Source organism: Protopterus annectens, chromosome 3.part1 (genome assembly GCF_019279795.1).
Source record: "Protopterus annectens isolate FY-2018-M chromosome 3.part1, PAN1.0, whole genome shotgun sequence".
NCBI lineage: Eukaryota > Metazoa > Chordata > Ceratodontiformes > Protopteridae > Protopterus > Protopterus annectens.
Genome location: NC_056732.1, coordinates 828,803,541 through 828,824,928, shown reverse-complemented (window position 1 = coordinate 828,824,928; position 21,388 = coordinate 828,803,541).

The following is a 21,388-nucleotide window of genomic DNA, read 5'->3' as shown; positions in this document are numbered from 1 at the left end:
TTTATGGTATTATCGGGCAGAGACTACCAAGCAGAAATATTTATACTTGTTCTTGGATATCTCTGGAGCAGCATACTTACTGGGAACACCTTTCTAGGATGTGAAGAGGTTGTAAAGTCCAACCTGCCTCACCACCCCATGAGGGTAACTGGTGGAGAATGAGAACATTCTAGTGGGTATTTTGTCACATATCGTGCCGTGATCAAACCACAGAGAGCACAAACTGCACTCACAAAGCATGTGAGTTCTTTTCTGGAGTGTTCCCTGACATGGACTTGATTTGAGGTTTCAGTATCTGACTACAGTACAATCAGTGATTTTGTTTCCTCTTACTTCCAGTGTGTACAGTGCTACCTATGAGCTGTATCCTTACCTGGACATTTTGGGTCCAGTCTTTCACCAGAATGTAAGTCCTTCTCTTAGAAGCATGATTTTAATGTCTACCTTGTATCAGGCCTTGGCCACCCTGGGTGCATGTTGTAAGGCTAAGAACCATAACTGCAGACCTCAGGACAGTAAACATTTAAATGCGAAGCAACGGTGTAACTACATCTTGTAGACTGACATTTATTCATCTGCTAAATGCTATATGAATACTAGTTGCCCTCAAACACAGACACACACACACACACACACACACACACACACACACACACAAACAAAATCAGAGACACACACACACACACACACACACACACACACACACACACACACACACATACACAGACACACACACACACACACACACACACACATACACAGACACAAAGACACACACACACACACACACACACACACACACAATCAGAGACACACACACACACACACACACACACACACATACACAGACACACACACACACACACACACACATACACAGACACAAAGACACACACACATACACACACACACACAAACACACACACACAGAGACACACACACACACACACACACACACACACACACACACACACACACACACACACACACACACACAAAGCTCATTTTGGTGATTTAACATTTTACAGTTCACTGGAATAGGATTTATGTTGTATGAGTTGAGTATGTGCAGTTTGACTTTAAAGAATAGAAAAGAGAGTGACTATGGAGAATACATACAAATTCCAAGATTGTGATATCTCAGTGTATTCCCCCTATTCTGACACATGGTGATCTTAGAGTTAGCGTACATAAATAACAGAGATGTGCGGGGCTGGATATCAGGCAATGTCCTTTTAAAAGTGACAATAGGTTTCATAATGAGGAGAAAGGTTAGGAGTGTGGTAGCGAGGGTAGGAACTTTGAATGTTGGCAGTATGACTGGTATAGGGAGAGAGCTAGCTGATATGATGGACAGAAGGAAGGTTGATATATTGTGTGTGCAAGAGACCAGGTGGAAGGGAAGTAAGGCCAGGTGTATTGGAGGTGGGTTCAAATTGTTCTATCATGATGTGGATGGGAGGAGAAATGGGGTAGGGGTTATCCTGAAGGAACAATATGCCAAGAGTGTTTTGGAGGTGAAAAGAGTGTCAGAGTGATGTTTATGAAGCTGGAAATTGATGCTGTAATGATGAATGTTGTTACTGCATATGCTCCCCAAGTTGGGTGTGCGATGGATGAGAAAGAAAAATTTTGGAGTGAGTTGGATGAAGTGGCGATGACTGTACCCAAGGGTGAGAGAGTGGTGATTGGAGCAGATTTCAATGGGCATGTTGGTGAAGCGAACAGAGGGGATGAAGAAGTGATGGGTAGGTATGGTGTTAAGGAAAGGAATGTAGAAGGTCAGATGGTAGTGGATTTTGCAAAAAAGGATGGACATGGCTGTGGTGAATACATATTTTAACAAGAGGGAGGAGCATGGGGTGACATACAAAAGTGGGGGGAGATGCACACAGGTGGATTATATCCTATGCAGGAGGGCCAGTTTGAAGGAGATTGGAGACTGTAAAGTGGTGATGGGGGAAAGTGTAGTTAGGCAGCATAGAATGGTGGTCTGTAGAATGACACTGGTGACCAAGAAGAGGAGGAAGAGTATGAGGGCAGCACCAAGAATCAAATGGTGGAAATTGAAAAAAGGGTGATTGTGAGGTGGAGTTCAGAGAAGAGTTAAGATGGGCACTGGATGGCAGTGAAGAGTTACCTAACAGCTGGGTAACTACAGCAGAGCTAGTAAAGGAGACTGCTAAAAAGGTGCTTGGTGTGACATCTGGACAGAGGAAGGGGGACAAGGAGACCTGGTGGTGGAATGAGGAAGTACAGGAGAGTATACAGAGAAAGAGGTTGGTGAAGAAGAATTGGGATTGTCAGACAGATGAAGAAAGTAGACAGGAGTATAAGGAGATGAGGTGTATGGCAAAATGAGAGGTGGCAAAGGCTAAGGATAAGGGATATGGAGAGTTGTATGAAAGGTTGGACACTAAGGAGGGAGAAAAGGACCTGTACCGACTGGCTAGACAGAGGGACCAAGCTAGGAAAGATGTGCAGCAGGTAAGGGTGATAAAGGATAATGAGGGAAACGTACTCACAAGCGAGGAGATGGAAAGAGTACTTTGATGGGCTGATGAATGAAGAGATTGAGAGAGAGAGAGAGAGAGAGAGAGAGAGAGAACGTTAGATGATGTGGGATAGTGAATCAGAAAGTGCAACAGATTAGCAAGAAGGAAGTAAGGATAGCAATGAAGAGGATGAAGAATGGAAAGGCTGTTGGTCCAGATGACATACCTGTGGAAGCTTGTAGGTGTTTAGGAGAAATGGCAGTGACATTTTTAACCAGATTGTTTAATGAAATCTTGGAAAGTGAGAGGATGCCTGAGAAGTGGAGAAAAAGTGTTTTGGTACCGATTTGTAAGAATAAGGGTGATGCACAGAGCTGCAGTAACTACAGAGGGATAAAACTGATCAGTCTCAGCATGAAATTATGGGAAAGAGTAGCAGAAGCTAGGTTAAGAAGGGAGGTGATGATTAGTGATCAGCAATATGGTTTCATGCCAGGAAAGAGAACTACAGATGAGATGTTTGCTCTGGGAGTGTTGATGGAGAAGTACAGAGAAGGTCAGAAGGAGTTGCATTGGGTCTTTGTGGACTTAGAGAAAGCATATGACAGAGTGCCTAGAGAGGAGTTGTGGTATTGTATGAGGAAGTCAGGAGTGGCAGAGAAGCATGTAAGAGTGGTACAGGATATGTACAAGGGTAGTGTGACAGCAGAGAGATCTGCAGTGGGAGTGACAGATGCATTTAAGGTGGAGGTGGGATTACATCAAGAATCAGCTCTGAGCCCTTTCTTATTTGCAATGGTGATGGACAGGTTGACAGATGAGATCAGACAGGAGTCCCCGTGGACTATGATGTTTGCAGATGACATTGTGATCTGTACTGAGAGTAGGGAACAGGTGGAGGAGACCCTGGAGAGGTGGAGATATGCTCTAGAGAGGAGAGGAATGAAGGTTGGCAGGACTAAGACAGAATATGTGTGTGTGAATGAGAGGGAGGATAGAGGAATGGTGAGGATGCAAGGAGCAGAGGTGGCGAAGGTGGATGAGTTGAAGTACTTGGGATCAACAGTTCAGAGTAATGGTGAGTGCAGAAGAGAGGTGAAGAAGAGAGTACAGGCAGGGTGGAGTGGATGGAGAAGAGTGTCAGGAGTGATTTGTGACAAACGAGTACCAGTAAGAATGAAAGGGAAGGTCTACAAGAGAGTAGTGAGACTAGCTATGTTATAGGGGTTGGAGACAGTGGCACTGACAAAAATGCAGGAGTCAGAGCTGGATGTGGCAAAGTTAAAGATATTAAGATTTGCACTGGGTGTGACAAGGGTAGACAGGATTAGTAATAAGCATATTAGAGGGTCAGCCCAGGTTGGACGATTTGGAGACAAAGCCAGAGAGGCAAGATTGCGTTGGTTTGGACATGCTGAGGAGGGATGCTGGGTATATTGGGAAAAGGATGCTAAGGATGAAGCTGCCAGGTAAGAGGAAAAGAGGAAGGCCTAAGATAAGATTTATGGATGTGGTGAGAGAGGACATGCAGGTAGCTGGTGTGACAGAGCAAGATGCAGAGGACAGGAAGAAATGGAAGCAGATGATCCACTGTGGCGACCCCTAATGGGAACAGCCAAAAGAAAAAGAAAAAGAAAAAGAAGAATGCCCTACTTTTTCAGAATCACACTTAATTTTTGAAGTGTCATGTCTTGCATTTGTGATAGGGACCCAGTCACCTTGGTCCTTAAAAGATTTTGGTTAGATACAGATGATCTGAAAAAGACAGACCCATTTCAAACCTTGCCTTTATTGGTAAGGCTATTAAGAAGGATGTATATTCACAACTGGATTCTTATTTTAAAACCAGTAACATCAATTCTCCATTCCAATCTGGCATTCAGTGAAGATATAGTATCTTACTGGGGTGTGGACTGATTTTCTAATAATAAGAACCAGCACCATTATTCCTCTTAGATTATTTGTCAGCATTCGACATAGTGGGTGAGGGGATCCTGCTGGACCATCAACAGAGCACATCCACAATTAGCGGAGCATGATATCTTTGCCACAGTAGCATGCACAAGCCTAGAGCTAGTCTGGTTTTCTCTTCTGCCACCAGAGAAAGAAACAGAAAATTAACTCGCAGCAAGATCACTAAATTCAGCTGGAGACAGTGCAGATTATGTTTAAGTAAACACTAGCAAATTAAGTAAACACTAGCAAATGACACAATCCAGGTGGTTGTGTCTTAGTAACACAGACAGGGCTGGTCTGTAGAGGTCTCAGTCTGGAGCATTTAGATCACGATGGAGCAGCTTGTGTTAAATGAGAGTCCTACTTCCACTAAATCACCTTGTGTATAACAACAGAAAGCAGCAAGAAAAACTCAGTAAAGCACATCAACAAATATCATCACACTATATTTTTACCTATCTAGGAAGCTCAAGCAAAACAATAAGTCTGATCTTCTCTTCTTCATCTACAGAAAAGGCAGTAAATTAATTCAAAGCAAGGACACAAAAATCAGCTATAAACAGTGTAATCTGTGTCATTAAGCAAAAGCAAGCAAAGCTCACCTAGCCCATCTGGTCTCAGCTTTAGTGTCAAGTAAGATATGATTTAGTAACAAAGTCAGATCCGCAACTCTAAAATCAAAACTTTATTGATAACAAACACAAAAATATTGAAATAATGCAAGTGTGCTACCCCCACAAAATATATATAACAATTCTGTGGTCACATTATTTGAGAAAAAAAGTGAATAGTTCAATTTCCATCAAAACAAAGAAGTCCCTCTACTTTAAGCAAGAGTGAACACAAGTATATACAATTTATAAGTTGGAACTCACAGTTCTAATGTTAGAGAGTGCAGGCGAGAGTGCACCTGTAATAACATAGTTTTGTATTTGTATTTGGCACTTATTTAAATTCTGTGAAGTAATGGAGTCACTTATAGGTGATAGAACATTTCAGTGGTTTTGTTATTTATATTTCTCAGTCTAGCACACACTTAATACTTTCCATTTAAGGGATACATTTATATATGGGTGCATAGCTTCTATATAGGTGATTCTTTCTCATACAGAAATCTACTTTTGAAAGTTGTTTAACTAATAGAGCTATAGAAGCTACAAAAGAGTGCTGCCTTGTTGCAAAGCTAGGCTTCAGCTAAATAGGATATGCTATATGTGGTATGACTGTACACCTTCAAAAAGAACATTTTCTCTACTGGAAAGCGAATTTATGCTGAGGACTTTAAAACAAGAACGTAACATGTTGTTTGGAGTTTAGGATGCTTTGCTTTCTGTTGTGAAGATTTTCTTTTTTTTTAATTGAATTTATTATGAAAAGGTGAGTGCAGTTTAGGCTTACAGTTGTAAAATTCACTTAAATGATTGTCATACTGCTGTTATGTAGCAATCGCATTTATGTATTTGTGTTACTCGGTACAAATATCACATCACTGTAAACGGATATGGTAAATTCATAATAAAAACTGAGTAATATTTTGTGCAATATATATATATATATATATATATATATATATATATACAAACACACATGCACGCAAACTCACACACACACACACACACACACACACACACACACACACACACACACACACACACACACACACACACACACACACAAACACATATCTATAGCCACATTATCTTTCGCTCTCTCGATATATACTGTATCAGGATAAGCGCCACTCTAAAAAAGGGTCTGTTAACTCCATACTGTATTTTCTGGTTTATGGACACATTAGCCGCAATGAAGAATGTCCCCATTACTGGCTAATTTGCATATCTATAAATCACAGCTAATTACCACAATGTGCAAATAAACATTTTCCACAGTTGATAACTATGAGGCTGCATTGAGTTTGCACATGCATTCCTCCCTCCCCCCTCAGTTACTCTCCTACACAGGATCTATATCACATAGCCAAAATTTTGTAAATTCAAACACCATATGTTCAAACCCAAATGTTCGAACTTACAGAATTTCGAATACGTAAAAAAAAAAAAAAAAAAAAAAAAAAACAACTAAAAGGAAAATAAAGGGTTGTAAGTAGGGGGTGATCCCGCCTGCACCCACCACACCCCCCGCTCTTTAAATATACCAACTCCGAGATGGTACTACAATGCGGTAAAGGGAATTTTCCCTTTATTGCACTGTAGCACGGTCTCTGAGTTGAGTGGGGTGCAGGGGGGGCTTGCCACCCTACTTACAGCTGTCAGAATGTTGTTCCTGTTTTTTATTTTATTTATTTATTTTTTTTTTTAGTTCGAAGTATGACAACTAGGAACATATGGTCTCGACCATATCACATTCGAAGCTGTCATACTTCGACTACGTGATATAGACCCTCCTGCACATACAAGAGCACATTCAAACACAAACACATACACACACACACACACACACACACACACACACACACACACACACACACTACAGACTCTATACTTGCCCTGAGTTGTCTGAACATCCCCAGTGTCTCTTTTTTCAGCCTACACCTTCACTGGTGGTTGCTGTCCCACATTGATGCTAGATATTAGTTTCACATCACATCCTTGTGTCCCTGATATCCATAGGTCTCCCCCACCCCCAATCCCCAAACTGTTTATGCGTCTTTATGGAACAAGTATGCAACAGTACTCCCTGGTGTCTAGTGCCCCCCCATGTTGCAATCTCTGCTCATTAGTTTAAGGATGTGTAGAAGTATGCCAGCCATCCCTACCCAACCAAATACACACACACACACATAAACAAATATATCCATTCCAGTGGCATTCACTCACACACTCATCCATTCATCCATACACATATTCTCACACCTACTGTAACTCATTTACCCCCCAACACTGCTACCTCCCAAGCAGACACATGCTGACATGTATAGCCCCTGACACACATGCATGCATGCATGCATGTAACTTGTGCCCTACCGTAGCACTAAACTCCCCAGTACTTTACCCTCCCAACACTGCTACCTCCCAGGAAGACACATGCTCATACGTATAGCCCCTCACATGCATGCATATACCTTGTGACCCTACCATACCACTAAAATCCCTAGTACTTGCCTCTACTAGGATGGCTGAGCACATCCTTTTGTCCATATTCATTACTGCAATCATCAGCTCTCTTAAATGCATTCATATCTTTGAGAAAGCCTAACTCAGGCAAAAGTATGGAACTGATGATCATTTTCTAAAACTGAATGCTAACAAATGTGGAATTGTACAGAATGTGGAAATGAACTCTCATACACATACCACCTAAATGACCTCTCACCTTAAAATAGACAGTGTCATTATATACATAAGCATCTTCATGAATAATGAACTTTCCTTTGACCATCATGTATTCACTATTGTTAGGTAACGGTCTCCCTCATCTAACTGATTCTCCTAAATACGTCATCATTCCCCTCTACTTGTCCATATTCAGGCCTGTACTAGAATACAAAGTATCCTTTGATGTGTACCTGTCCATAGGCATATCACAGCTTGAAAAACGCAAGTGCTTCCACACCAAAAAGAAGAAAAAACATGTTTATGAGCTCTCATTGTTACCCAGAACATCTAAAATCGCTGTATGACTTCTATGCCTCCTACAGGCTCTATGCTTGACCTATAAGGCTGTGAAAGAACAGATCTTGTTTGAGCTATTAAGCACCTGCAAAACTAGTATCAGCCCAAAAAACATAATCAAGGGACCAAAATTTATATTGCAATATAAATAGGTCAGGTGGAAATTACAGATATCTCTCCTAAAGAATTTCACACCTAGGAAATACATTTCCCTCTTTCTATAAAGCATTGCATGCCTCAAAATCTTTTCAAATCTAACTTAGACAATTGGATGGGAAACTGCAAGCTTAACCCAGGCCTAACCCCACTATCATTTATGGACAGGGGATAAATAGCTGGATGGTGCAGTGGTGTAGTGGTAGTATTGTCGCCTCACAGTAAGAGGTTCTCTGGTTCGATTCTTGGCTGGAGTGCCTTCTGTGCGGAGTTTGCATGTCCTCCCTGCATTTGTGTGGGTTTTCTCTGGGTACTCTGGTTTTCTCCCACGTTACAAAGATGTGTGGCTGGAGTGTTTCTTTGGCCTCCACTGAATATTGGCTTTGTTCCAAGTTGGACTTTCCCGGTAAACAAATGTTAAATAAAAAATAAAAAAATAAATAGTTGGGTGTATTAGTGGGACTGCAGTGGCTAGTTTTTTGCCTGCTATCAGCCTATGAACGTATGCATTCAGACATAAACATGAGCTTGCTGAACACAGGTAAATTTGTCTATCACTCTTTCTGCCCCTTCACCTCCTTATGACATCAATGATACAGGAGTAGTGTGTAATATCTTCAGGCAAATACAATGATTATTAACAAACCTGACCCTTCTGATACACAGAACAAAACAAGCTATTCCTTCAATGTTTAAGTAGGATATGAATCTTCTCAAAAAAATGTAAGAGCCTGACTATTATAGTGGTGCATGGACTCCTTGATTGTAAGAAGGATGCATTTTAGCTACTCTCCTGTTATGGTGCATTGTTGCATCTTTAATGTCATCTAACCTACTGCAAATCCCAGTGCCATTAGCTCTTCACAACAATCTGGTTTCATTCTAATAAAAAGAAGGAATATAATGTGGCAAAATGACAAGAAAGTGTCAATAGCAGTTGAGCTTTGGTTCAAGAAGAAGGCTAATCCTTATTATACACTAGAGAAAAGAATGGAGTATGAAGAAAGAATAGCAAGGTTCATGTAAAAAAACATAATTGAATTGCTACCATGATATGCACATTTATGTAGGGAAGAAGATGCGTGCCTAACTGATGGCAGTTGGAATATTGAGTACATATAGATGATTTATATTAGAGTCCATAGTAACTGTTTGTTGTTAAAACCATAAGTCATGCATCTCAACTTCTTTGCTCAAGAATTTTGAATATGTTTATTTATTTTTTTTATTTATCTATTTGGTGGCTGGTTAAGCTAACTGGATGCAACTATTCTTTTTAGGAGTGACCTGGGAGCACTGTCCAGTTAAGTCATCATCAACATCATCACCATCAGCTGCCTTTTTCTCATTTTTCTACATGGGGTTAGGGTGGCAGATTAACTGTCGCCAACTCTCTAGATTCAATGCCACACTCCTGCCTTATTCAACACTCATGCCTGACTGTCACGGATCTTCTTTCACACAGTCCATCCACCTCTTTGCTGGACATCCTTGCTTCCTCTTACCTTCTTCCTGTCTGTCCCGAATCTCCCTCACCAGATTGTCTTCTGCTTTCCTACTCATGTGCCCAAACCACCGCAATCTGTTCTCTTTCATCTTTTCTGCAATTGGAGCTACTTTGGCTTCTGCTCTTATGTCCTCATTTCTTCGTCTGGCTCACAGTGTGCATCCTACCACCCTTCTAAGACATTCATTTCCATCACCTCTAGCTTATTCGACTATTCTGCCCAGGTTTCTGTACCATACAGTAGTACTGGTCACACCACTGTCTTGTGCACCTTACTTTTCAGCTTATTTGGCATTCTTCTGTCATAGACTACACCTGACACTCTATGCCATTTGGCTGCAACCCCTCTGATTCTAGCTTTGACCACTTTGGTTTATATGAATTTTATGGAAAACAATGTAGCCTTTGCTATGAAAGAAATAATGATTCTTGACATGGTGAAAATTATTTGTTCCCTAATGTGTGGCATTAAAGAAAGAATGTATACCAAAGCATTGCAATGGTGCAGTGGTTAATGCTGTCACCACACAGCAAGAGGTTCTCCAGTTTGATTCTCAGCTGGGGTGCCTTCTGTGTGGAGTTTGCATGTTCTCCCTGCGTTTGCGTGGGTTTCCTCCGGGTACTCCGGTTTCCTCCCACATTCTAAAGACAAGCTTCTGGAGCATTTCTCCCCGGGCCTCCGCTGAAAACAGGATCTGTGGAACCTAGTCGGACTTTCCCGGTCAACAAATGTTAAATAAATAAATAAATAAAATATTTAGGAATTCATTAGAATGTGTTACTGTCTCCTTTCTCTTCCTACCTTTGCTTAAATAACTCAGTCTTCTGTTTCATATATGTGATTTTTCTTATCACAAAGTTTAAAATGAAGGCTTCCTAACTTTTTAACAACTCATCTTAATTCAAATAGAGATTCATTACTCCGGCAGAGTCAAATGGCCATTTCAGAGACTGTCTGACATAACAAAAACATAACACGACTGAGGCATAGACAAATGAAGGACTGTGTCGTTCACCTGCAAGAGCAGTATGGTATAAGTAAAGAAAGGCAGCAGGGAGTTGGTGGTTGTTTGACAGAGTAATGGTACTGACACATGCTTAGCAACTACAGTGTTCTAGGTTCAAACCTACATACCAGAGGTTATTTTTTGCATTTAGTTGCTGTCCCTTCCCATTTTCAGTTTGATATTATGATTGCTGCCAGTTACTTCTTTTATTTGTATGAGTGCAGTAGTTAGATAGCAATATGTTTTTAGTTGGAGGTTGAAGTATGTGTTTAATTTATTTATTTATTTTTGTGGTTTGTGTATAAATTTGGTATTTTGCAGTATGCTTTTGGGGAGATTTTCAGCCATACTTTTGGGGAGATTATGTCTTCCTATTATTCAGTCAATGGTATTGTGTTAGTTCAGACAGTTGCCTATAGACACAGCTCAGCAATATTCCAAATGAATATGTAGTACAGGTGAAGAACATATTTAAGGGATTAGACAGAGCAGTACCCAGGGAGAGTTGTGTGCTGGCAGGTTCCTTCACTGGTATCCCTCAAACCGAGCTCTTGAGGAGCAATAAAAACAGAAAGTACCAAAGCTCCTCTCTGACACTAAAGAGCACACGCACGCGCACACACACACACACACACACACACACACACACACACACACACACACACACACACACACACACACACACACACACACACACACACACACACACACACACACACACACACACACACACACTCACACACACACACACACACACACACACACACACACACACACACTCACACACACACACACACACTCACACACACACTCACACACACGCACACACATACACACACACACACACACACACACAAGGAAGAAATTCCTCACATATACCATGGTATTATTTACACTTTTTTCATTTATTTAAACAGCCACAGCGTGCTGATATCTCTGTTGAATAATACTGGCAACTGGCAATGATGGATTTAACTTATGTATTGCAAATCCTGCCCCTCTAACAGCTTGAACCTGGGACAGTCACTCTCTTTGCTTTGGCCTAGTTACAGATCTGGGATTGTATCTGTTGGATACAGCATCTGAAGAACCATGGACAGACAGACGCCCATGACATTGTCCTAGAAATGGCAGTAAAAAATCAAATAGAAAGAAGATTAAGCTGACAACGTAAATGAGGAAAGAAGAAAGAAGGAGAGCAAATGGTAATGGTGACAGTAAAATATTCCAAAAGGAATAACGATTTTCAGAGAATAGCAAGAAGAGGTAATGAGGCATGTTTAAATCAGCAGTGCACTAGAAGAAAATAGCAGAATGCAAAAGACAAGCAATATTACCAAGAAGACCATCGATACTGAGAGAAACGTCCAATTACACTGGGCATATAAACAAGATGGAAAAGACCTCGCAGAAACAGAACTATTCAGAATTAAAGTGGCAAGAATATGCAGAACTACATAAGAATGACCTTGACGTCGCTGGCACATAGCATGTTTGCTGATCTACAGAAGCACATCCTGGATAGTAAAGTTAAAATGGGCCCTAGAAAGCTTTGCTGTAAATAAGGTTACAGGATGTGATGGTATTCTAGCTAAATTGCAAGTCCTGCAACATGATAATGTTACACTGTTGCTTGAAGTTTGCTGAATTTGGAACACACAAGCATGGTAACTGGACTGGAAAGTATTAGTTTGTATAACAATCCCAAAAAGGGCAATTCTAAAGAAGTGCTCAAAGAGGAAGCAATTGCACTGTTTTCATATACTAGAAAGGTGATGATTAAGATCCTTCATGCTGAATTTCAGCAATATATGGGCTGAGACTGTATATCTATACAAGCTGATTGTATAGGAGATTGAGGGACCAAAGCTCAAACTGCCAATATTCCCTGAATAACAAAGAAAGCAAGGAGATGCCAGAAAATAGTTATGACTACTTTATTGACTATTCTAATGCCTTTGACTGTTTACACAATAACAACCTAGTTGTACTTTGTGAGAGAAGGCATTTCTTCTCGATGTTCTGCGATTCCTCAATCCATAGGGAAGGTGTCTTTTCAAACGATTTTTAAATAGTAACAGTTGTTTGTCTGTTTTCGAGTTTACCATACTTGCTACTTCTACTATGATTCAGAACGCCTATAAGTTCTGAAAGTATGATTAAATCCTCCCTAAAACAACATCTAAATAATACTTGGCTATGACCATGCTCTCCTACTGGCTAACATTACCTTTCTACCCCTGCCTGAGCTTTCTTCTGGCTATCTTATCCTTTACACTTCTTAACCCTGAAGAGTACAACTCTCATAGCCTTATTTTTATTGCTGATCTCTCACCTATTTTCATCCCCTTCTTTTTTTCTCCTACAAAGTAATGAAGCTCTTTTTTATTCAGGAAAGATGAAACAATAAGTCTTATTACCTTTTGTAGCAATGCAAAATACTTATCCACTTATGTTTGAAAATAAGATTATATTTTATATATATTCCTGGATGCTTTTGACTATATGGTTATATGTTTTAATATTTGTATGTTTTGATGCATGCATGTTTTCTACCAGTTATGTGAAAGTATTGTATAAATCAAAATTATAATATTACATGTGCACATAATTGTCTGTTGCTGTGGGGCTTTTCTCCCAGGGCCTGGATTTTGTTGACCCAGATGGACTATCCCAGTAAACAAATGTCTAGTAAATAAATAAATAAATAACTCCCAACATTGTTTTGCACTGTGAAAGTAGCCATTTCTTATTGGAGTTCTGTGAGGGCTAGTTGGGTGATTGGCTTGTGAACTAGCTTATCACATTTTAGTTTGCTTGGTCATGCACACCAGTGGACTCCATTTATTTTGGCTACTCTGAGTTCTGCAACAGCTTTTTATGTGCTGTCTAACTGAAAAGTTTTGATAGAGATTTGACATCCGTCAGTTTATTTTGTAATTCTTTTATCTAGTTAGTAGAACTCCTTTGCTTTCCTTGCCCCACAGACAGGGCCAGACACACATGTGTGTTGCTGGACTCGAACTTCGTTATTTTTACAGGTCCAGCTTTTCTATTATTCATATACTACACTCAAGAGATAGGTCAGTTTATAAATTAAAACTGTTGAACAATTTATCTGTACCTTAATGGAACCCAGTGCTTATTTTCTGAAGCTAAAACTTCTTAGCTTCATCTTCTACTTAAACTGTTTTTAGCATAATTTTGCAAATTTTTGTTTCACCACCTTATTATCTCCATGCTTCTTCATTTAGTATGTCTAAAACGGTCTTAAAGGTGTAATATTTTTGTCTGGCCAAATTTGCACTGCGTATATTGAAATTACAGAATAATGCCAGCTTTCAAAACGTCATTGCAGAGTATTTAGTGAGAACTGTCACATTTGTCAGTGAAAATGGAGAAATGTGTAAGACAGTGACAAGTCATTTTCCTTGTAATCATGATTAATGTATTATTCTCATCTCAGACAGGTGCTGTTACAGAAGCATTTTCTTGAAATTGATATTCAAAATGTTGCTCATATATGCCTAATTTGATTCTATTAGACCTAAATTTAAATATTTTAACTGATAAAGTATTAAAAGATAATATATCATTGTAAAATAACAATAACATTTTGCCAAGGAATAATTTTAGTTTTCATCACAGTAAATGTATGTTTCTGGTTTCACTTTAAAACACCATTTAAGAAGTTTGGCTCATGTCACATGTACTACCACAAATAGTTAAAAAGGAACTGTTCATACTTTTACTTTCAAAACTATATTTTCTAGTGCTTAATGTCAATTTGTATTAATTAAAATTGCACCTAAAACAGTGCATGGTCATTATGCAGAGTATATTAAGAAGCTTCTTAAGAATAAGAGCAACCAAAAATATGCAAAGATAATGTAATGCCAGCTTTGTGGTTAAATGCATTTTATAGCTGATTTATTACTTAAACAAAATTATCCCACTTACTGCATAATGCTGACAGGACTCTGTGTTTACCAATAATTGAATGCAATTGCAAAGACATCTAGCCATCAGTAAAAGTAAAGGTATTTGATTTAACCTCTTCTACCAATTAAACAAGAGCATTCACTTTGAAATGCATAAGACTGAGGTCAGAAGATTCAAACAGACATTTAACCAAAATATGCTTTATGTGGGGGGAGGCGGGAGGAAACCACTTACACCCTATGTTTGTGGCCCCACCCTTTCTGTTACCTATTCTAATCAGTTTCATTATGAAAAGGATCAACAAACATTAAATAGCTGAGATATCATCAAAAGACCATTAGCTAAAAACACAATAAAACAAAGCTAAACCACCTGGGGTATCAGCTGAAATGGCTTCTACCCCATCAACTTATAGGTAGTGTGCAAAGCAGAAGCATTATATGCAATTTGTCTGTGCACCACCCAGGAAGTTCTCATGCTGCTAACATCTTACATACAGGGAGTCTATACCAGTATTTTATGAGAAGTAACTATCTATAGGAATCTAGTTGGTAAGGGCAAACAGTGCCACCTTCCCAGATGTTCTGGTCATATGACCATGCATGGCAGACCACTCATAGGTTCATAGGTTCATAGGTAGGTACTAGGCTATTGGCCCTAGGGCCTGTATAAGCCTAGCCAAAAATGTATCCTGGCTTTTGCCACCCAATAAAATTATTTTCCTGTGCCCCTGTCAAGCAGAGCCACAGAAGTGATCCCCGGGGTGAATTTCCTATCTCCCATCCAATCATCAAGATTTTTCTTGAAGAGTGCTAATGAGGAGCTCTGTTTGACATACATAGGTAGTCTGTTCTAGAGTATGGGAAGTTTCTGGGACAGGAATCTATCCCTCCAGCATGTTCTGTTTATTGTGGTGACACATTTTAGGTCCCTAGAGCGTGTAGCTCGGAGGGATTGGGATTTCTTTAAGTGGATCATGTCCAACAACTCTAGGTTTGACATAGCTTTGTATGTTAGGCAGAGATCGTCTCTGAGTAGGCGATATGCGATGGAGTAAAGCTGGAGTTTTTTGAGACGGTCTGAGTACGGCATCTGTTTGAGGCCGGTAATCCTCTTTGTGAGGTATTTCTGCGGCCTTTCCAGTTGTTGTAGATGTCTTGTGAGGTACATACCAAAAGGGAGTTGTACTCTATAATGGGTCTAATGAGTGATGAGTAGAGGGGAACTATCACCCTTTTTTTTCTGGATGAGAAACCTTTTGTGATGAGGTGTGCCACATAGAAGGATTTCCTGACCACTGTGGTGATGTGATTATCAAAGGAGAGACTACTGTCCACCTGTATCCCAAGGTCTCATCACACTTTCGGTGTTAAGTAGACTACCACCTATCGGGTAGTTCATGGGTACAGAGTTTTTACCAAAGGGGATGACAATGCACTTTTTGGCATTGAGCTTGAGGCCATGGCTTTGACACCAGGCATAATGGTGTTCGTTGCTGTGTGTTGCAGGTGAAGCTGAATATACCTTGGAACAGTGGCTGATGGCTCTTGTTTACAACCCTAAAACTGTGGCAGGGACAGTGTATATGACTGCACTGTTGCAGATATATGACATCATCATTCTTGGAATGCAGAAGGCCCTGCTGCTTAGATACATCTGGTTTGTACACCAAGATTACTCTGGTGACCTGCAGCAAAATATCCATGGTCTATGCCATCATTGCCATTCTACATAATATGGCACTATGTTATTTATTTATTTGTCCTTTAGTAAACGGGAAAGTTTGACTAAGCCAATGATCAAATTTCAGTAAAGACCCAGGGAGAAAAGCTCCACAACAAATTCAAAAACATTTAAACAATAGTTGATGACTAATTATAGACAGGGAGAGAAAGGCCCTACAACTTATATAATATTTTACAGTGAATTAGGGAGAAAGGCTCCACAAAAATACATAAAAACATTTTGTAATAGCTGCTAAGTAATTATATATAAGGGCAGAAAAGCCCCATAACAGATAAAACACTTTAAAATAGATTGGAGTGTACCTTGTATACAGAGAATCCACAACAGACTGCAATACATTTACAGAATGAAGCTAGGAGAATTTGTGATGAAGAATACATTATGTACTGCAAGTAGTCAGACACTTTGCAGAAGTGTACAGCCGATGTCAAGTAAACCTATATATATAGTTATTCAAAATATTGTCTATGTTTCTAGTAATATATGGGGGTGAGAACTAATATGGTATTCTGCTGCCAAAACTGACAGAATAATAGAATGAGATGAGGAGGAGTAATGTGCAGGAGGGAAAATTAAGGACATGCGGAGAGATTTGATTATTATTTGAGAGGTGAGGCAGAGGGAACTCCTAAATGCTTTAACTCATGCATGGGTCCCTTTAAATTATCAACAGTATGATCCCAGCTGTTCTCGTTAGAGTTTATAGATAATTATTGATCATAGTATGGGTAAGACCAATCTCTAACGAAATGGGATAGGTTATTTTGAGCACAAAAAGGGAAATTGGCTAGGATTGAAATGGCTAGCAAAGACAGCTAGCTTAGTGTTTACCTATGAACCTATGAGAATGCTACAAAAAGACATGAGAAAAGAAATAGTAGTAATGTTGACTGAAGCTTTTTTCCTGCCTTTCCTGTTAAGTGGTATAGACTATTTGTAGGCTTCTGAGCTCCCAAGCCCTTCTGTGTTGGAGGGAAGCCTTCTAGCTTAGTTTTTTTTTTTCTTATAACTAGCCAGCTTTCTAGTTTCAGAACTCAAATCTGTTTCTTTGATCTCAGCACTTGTTTAGAAAAAAAAAAAAAAAAAAAATGTAATCTGCTTTTACTGTACTTGTGTTTCTACCTACTTTATTTTACTTTTGCATCATCTTAAAAGTACTCAATTGTATTTATTACTGCCTGGTGTAACTCATTCTAAGCCTTTTGGTTTAAACACATGGGCTTCGGACCAGTTGTTTTGCACTGAGAGGGTTTGTGGTCTGCACTGTAGTGGCAGAACAGGTAGCTTACATCCTTCTAGGTTAGGAACTGCTGATTGAGGGCTCAGTGTCTGTTATTCTAAAAGTGTATTAATTCTGGTTTAAGCACTTGGGCTTTCAGGCCAGTTATTTTACATTAAGAGGGTTCGTGGTCTGCACTCTTGTGGGAGGAGAGGCTGGACTCTGCCCTTCTGAGCTGGGAATTTCTGGTTAAAGGCTTATAGTGCATGCATATCTGAACTGCTTCTTACTGAAGTTGGTGCACCTTGTTTGCTGTGGCATAGACTGGATTCGGGCCTGCTGGATCTAGCTTTGTTTGTGTAACTTGAGCACTAATCCAGGCATTCTCTAAAGTATTCAATTGTATTTATTACTGCTTGGTAGTAACTTGATTAAAGTGTAGCTATCATTCTAAGTCTTTTGGATTAAGCACTTGGGCTTCAGACCAGTTGTTTTACATTAGGAAGGTTTGTGGCATGCACTGTGGTGGCAGGACAGGTAGCTTTCATCCTTCTAAGTTGGGAACTGCTGATTGAGAGCCCAGTGTCTGTTATTCTTAAAGTGCATTAGTTCTGGTTTAAGCACTTGGGCTTCATGCCAGTTATTTTACATTAAGAAGCTTCGTGGTCTGCACTCTTGTGGGAGAAGAGGCTGGACTCTACCCTTCTGAGCTGGGAATTTCTGGTTAAAGGTTTATAGTGCCTGAATATTTGAACTGTATCTTACTGAAATTGGTACACCTTGTTTGCTGTAGCATAGACTAGATTCAGGCCTGCTGAATCTAGCTTTGTTTATATGCTTGTTGTTTGTTTGCTTGTTATTTCCCTGGAACGCTAATTCCACCTAATACGTGGCTTCTCAGCGCTTCTGTGGATCACTAGTGATATCTGCATTGCTTACTGTACTTATTTCCTTGTTTCACTTGAAAGAAAGTTACTGTTTGTCGTTTTTGCATTTAAGTTACCTGTAACACATTGCACTTAAGTTACCTGGCACTTGCTCGCTAAAGCAATTATATGTCAGCACTAAAAATTAAAAGCACTACACCCTCACTCCCCATTGGCCCTTGTTTTCAATTATTAAGGAATTCCCAATACTATTCTGGCATGTCCAAAGGTCAGTTGTCAATCTTCTCTCTGGTCCAGCTGGTGAATCTGGGAATCTTGAGGCAATGTTACAACTGCCTCATGTACACAGACAACCCTCTCCTCCTCCCAACAAATTCCAACACATGTGAGAGATGCAACCATATAGCCAAACTGGAGGCTAAGCTCTCTCAACTCAGTACTGGCATAACCAGTCAGGAGGAGAAGGAAACCACACTCACTACAATTCCAGTCTCACATAGACCTACCACGACAGCAAACCAAGCACATAATCACACAAAAACATACTCGGAGGCTCTAAATAAAGATCTGCCTAAGCAGCAGAGACCCTCAAAGCAGACACCCAAGCAACCGCTACCCCAAAACAAAACACGTGCAACACATATCTCACAAAGCCAGTGTGCCGAACAGTCACAGCCCTTAAGACTAAACAACACACCTGATACACTTGTAATAGGTGACTCTATCGTCAGGCACACTGACGTCCCGCTCACCAGGCTGAACAAGGAGAGGGTCACGGTGAGCAGCCTGTTGGGCGCTAGGATCCACCACATAACACAAGCACTCAGGTCACTCCAAGGCAAGTACAAATATGACTCAGTCATTGTCCATGCTGGTGTGAATGACCTGAGATGTACCTCCCTGGACTACATGAAAAGAGACATAAAGGAGCTCTCTGAGCATGTAGCCCAGGCCGGTATGACCCTGATCTTGAGTAGCATCTTACCCTCACCAAGAATGATGCCACAATATGAAGACAAGATGATCAATTTCAACAACTGGCTTAAGTACTGGTGTCATTCAAAGGGGATCCAATGCCTGTCAGCTTGGGATGATATGCTCGACAAGCCACGATGCTTCGCTAGGGACGGCTTGCACCTGTCACCTCTGGGCTTTCAGATATTGGCAAAGGCTCTTGCTACCCCCATAGTGCCTTTTTTAGGCAAGGCTCAAAAGACATCCCACCTCCATAGGTATCACAAGGGATAAGAAACTAAGAGTAATGCTACTCAATGCCAGACGTCTAAACCTCAAGATGCACACACTCGAAACTCTCCTTAGTATGGAGAACATCGATATTTGTGCAGTAACAGAAACCTGGTTCAGGGCTCCCGAGAGCACCCCAGCACTACCAGGTTATACCTCATACCATGCTTTTTGGCCCCAAAACTTGGACCGAACCACAAAAGGAGGGGGAGTATCGATATTCATCAAAGATACCCACACCTCCAGGTTGGTGGCAAAGCACGAAGCATCAGAGACTATCCATGTGCAACTAACAGTGGGTAAAACTGCCTTCCAGTTTATAGCCTGCTACAGACCACCCTCCCAAACCCAGGAACCCCACTCGGCCTTTCTGAGAACACTGGAAAATATGAAGGTCTCTCCAAACACCATTATATTGGGCGACTTCAACTACCCAAACATAGACTGGGAGCATTACTCTAGCTCTAACACCCTAGCCCAAAGGTTCCTAGAATTTATAAACTCAAATGCTATGGAACAACTTGTTACCACTCCCACAAGAGGGGAAAACATACTGGACCTGATCATCACCAACATGGGGACTCTATGCTCCAGACCAGAAGTGTATCCCTCACTGGCAAGATCAGACCATAAACTAATCTCACTGGATATTCACATCCCGACCCCACCCCCTGCCCAGAAAACCACAGTGAAAAACATCTCTAAAGCAAATTTCACACTCCTCAAAACCGAGGTGGAATCCTTCAAAGCCCGGGCCTGTGGAAAATATGGCCCAGACCGCAGAATCCTTTATAAATGCATTCTATGAACACCTTCAGGAATGCATGGATCATGCGATCCCAAATAAAACCAAGACCCAATCCTCCAAAGGCAGGCGTCCTGTCTGGTGGACCCCAGCCATAAACAAACTATACAATAGAAGGAGGAAGCTACTAAATGATAGAGCAAAATCCCAAAAAGGGAAGGCATCACTGATCAGTATTAGCAAAAAACTACGGGCACTCATAAAATTGTCTAAGGCCAGCTTTGAGAGAAAAATTGCACAGGACACTAAGGATAATCACAAGGCTTTCTTTAGTTATGTTAGGAACCTGGGTGGTAATTCTCAGATATGCTCAGAATTAGTCCAAAATGACAAAAAATACACTGAACCCACAGACATTGCCAACATCCTAGCTGACAGGTTCAGTGCAAACTCCCTCCCCACCAAAGGGCAAATATCTATCCCAGCAGAGTGCTGCCCCCCTGACATCTCAGATGCTCAGGTAAGAGCCGCCCTCTCCAAAGCAAAAAACACAGCATTAATGGGACCAGATGGTGTCCCGGGCTGCATCCTACATGAACTCCAAGAAGAGCTAAACCCAAACATAAAACTACTGTTCAATCTCAGCCTTACTACAGGATATGTGCCCAAAGAGTGGAGTACAGCAACAGTGGTCCCTCTCCATAAAGGTGGTGCCTCAACGGATCCTGGAAACTATCGCCCCATAAGCCTGACTAGCTTGGTCTGCAAAGCTATGGAAAGGATCATCATGGACCTCATAAATAAAGATATTGGGGACCTACAGACACTGGATCCTACCCAGTTCGGCTTTG